Raw genomic sequence first — 3253 nt, forward strand, 5'->3', positions numbered from 1 at the left:
ATTCTCCACATGGAAATAGAGAAGGGATTCTCTACTAAATATTTATGTATTGCAAAGTGAATTTTTAAAAAAAGTTTGCGCTAAATCTTAATTTTGCTATTTAATTTTTTATGTTAAATTTGCTTATTCTCAAAGTTGTTTTGAAATAAAATTTTAAATCAAAAGTTTTGAATTAATCAATAAGTTTAATTTTGATGCAATATTTGTTGCAATTACAAATTTTGTTTTTAAATCATCCAATTCACCCCCACAACCTCTCTATGCCTAGCACTGTCATTTAATATCAAAGTGAGGTTCTAATCTAGTTGGTTTCAATGTTTTATGTTGGCAATGATATTATACAGTTTGGGAATTAAAACACAATGGAAGGGAATTCTATTACATGACAGCCACTTTTCAACAACAATCAGTTTATCTTAAGGAAAATCTGCATGTTCCTTCAATCTATAGATTATAAGATGTGGCACTTAATTCAAGCTGGATATTCACCGCCATATAGATTAGTGAATGGAATAAAAATTAAAATAACTTTCACTGAATGGAACGTAGAAGATTGGGAACATGCATAGTTAAAAACAAAATGTTTGAACTATTCTTTTTGTGCTCTTAAATATGAGGATTACATGAAAGTATTTACCTACACAAATAAGAAGGAGATTTGGGATTGCCTACATATAAACTACAAAGGAATTAACGAAGTTAAATAATCACACCCCAATATCCTATTATGTGATACTCAGATTAATATATCATCAAGCATATAATTTGAAACATGCAATTTTTTAAGAAAATAAAAAAATGCAAAAAAGTAAATTGTAGAAAGTAAAACTAAGAATGAACACACACAAAATTTATAGATTTTCGGTCAAACAATGACCTACGTCGATTCCCTGGATTTCTTCTCTCTGAGTATTATACTAAATATTCAATGTCTCTCCTTTAGCCTATATAGCTAGGCGGAGAAGCCCTTACATTCTTTTTCACCAACCCTGTGCGGCAAAAAACCTTGACCTTTTTTTACCCTTCTAGTGAAGGCAGAGTACCCAACAATCCTTTTTCACCGTCCTGGTGAAGGTAGAGAACCTTAACGATCTTCGAGCTGATGATCTTCTTCCCAGAGCCACAAAGTAACCAAGCAAGATACTTGGAGGAAATAAGGCAAAAGCTTTCTTGGAGCAGATGTGTGAAAGCCTCTCACACTCCTCCCTTACACACAAGCTCTCCTTTCTACTTAGCAAAGCTCTCCAAGATCACTTCTCAAGGTTCTCTCTCCCAAAAATCTAACATTCTAAGACATGTAATAAGTCTATTATGAGAGCTTATATACAAGGCTTCACAAAAGCCCTAATAATTGAATTTTGTCTACACTGGTTGTATAATAAAATCCCTCATCGTATAATATGATTAGTTTAAATAGCCCTATTTATATTATATGAAGAATAAGACACTATACAATCAGTTCAAGTATTTACGCTCATCGTCCAGTATGATTAGTTTAATTAAATTGGATTATCATCATGTATAATTTGTGGTGAAAAAGTATCATCCCATGTAAAAATCAGGTCATACAATGTGATGGGAGACATCATACATTATGATCTGAATGGATCAATTAATCCAAATCCAATACACTAATTATAGGATTAATTTAGGCATGATTTGTTTAAATTGAATAGTATAATGCATATCGTACGGTATGATTAATACAACTTTTGAATTTTAAAATATTGCTTAAAATATGATTGGTGGCTGAGTTCTTATTTTTCAACAAATTATTCTATATGATATGTATTGTACATAATGATGAGTTCAAATACCTTTATTTAGCTAATTAGCCATTTTAATGATTTCTGAATAGCTGATTATATAGTATGATATTGATCTTATAGTATGATTAGTTTAGAAAAATTACACTTCAAGTTGTAGGAGATGCTTCAGTGTGCAGTAGAGAAGAGGTCAATATAATCTACTAAAGATATTTGACCTTTTTAAAGTTGTTTGATGATTGTAACTTGTACATATAATGTGGATGTACTTTAATTTCAGCTTCTAGTGAGAACAAATATACACTTGAATCATGATATTAGATTTATGTAACTCTATTGTATATGAAGTTAAAAATTTATCCCTTAGAGGAAATTGATTTGTTAATGCATCTTTGAGATATGCTTTGATATATTGCCCTCCATATTTTTATGAGGGTATTTTAGACTACTTAAGTCTTTATATGAGTGATGAATTTATCAACCACATACTTTCATGGAATCTTTATAGAGAGAATGTTATTCACTCAGAGCACTGCTCGACCTCTATGGAAGAGGTCGAGAGAATCCATGATAGATGTAGGACATTACCCGAGGTTGTATGTCAAAGCCTTTGCTCGATGTCATTAACCTATATAAAAGAGGTAGAGGGAATCCACTAAGGATGTGAGACCTATCTATGATTGTATGTTAGAGCCCTGCTCGATAAAATTTACATGTGTGGAAGAGGTTAAGAGAATCCACCAAGGATGTGAGACCTATCCGAGCTTGTATGTCAGAGCCTTACTCGATGACGTTAACCTGTGTGGAAGAGGTCAAGAGAATCCACCAAGGATGTAAGACCTATCTGAGGTTATATGTCAGAGCCCTACTCGATGACATTAACTTGTATGGAAGAGGTCGAGAGAATCCACCAAGGATGTGAGACATATCTGAGGTTGTATGTCAAAGCCCTGTTCGATGATGTTAACCTGTGTGGAAGAGGTTGAGAGAATCCACCAAGGATGTGAGACCTATCCAAGGTTGTATGTCGAGCCCTACTAGATAAGATTAACCTATGTGAAAAAGGTCAACAGAATCCACCAAGGATGTGAGACCTATTTGAGGTTGTATGCCAGAGCTCTGCTCGATGATATTAACCTATGTGGAAGAGGTCAAAAGAGTCCACCAAGGATGCAAAACCTATCCGAGGTTGTATATCAGAGCCTTGCTCGATGACGTTAACCTATATGGAAGTGGTCGAGAAAATCCACCAAGGATGTGAGACTTATTCGAGGTTGCAAGTCGGAGCCCTACTCGATGATGTTAACTTGTGTGGAAGAGGTCGAGTGAATCCATCAAGGATGTAAGACCTATCCGAGGTTGTATGTCGGAGCCTTTACTTGTCTATATTAACCTGTATGAAAGAGGTCGAGAGAATCCACCAAGGATGTAAGACCTATCGAGGTTGTATGTCGGAGCCTTTGCTCGACGATGTTAATCTGTATGGA

This window comes from Dendrobium catenatum, unplaced genomic scaffold, assembly GCF_001605985.2.
Source record: "Dendrobium catenatum unplaced genomic scaffold, ASM160598v2 fragScaff_scaffold_1468, whole genome shotgun sequence".
Taxonomy (NCBI): domain Eukaryota; kingdom Viridiplantae; phylum Streptophyta; class Magnoliopsida; order Asparagales; family Orchidaceae; genus Dendrobium; species Dendrobium catenatum.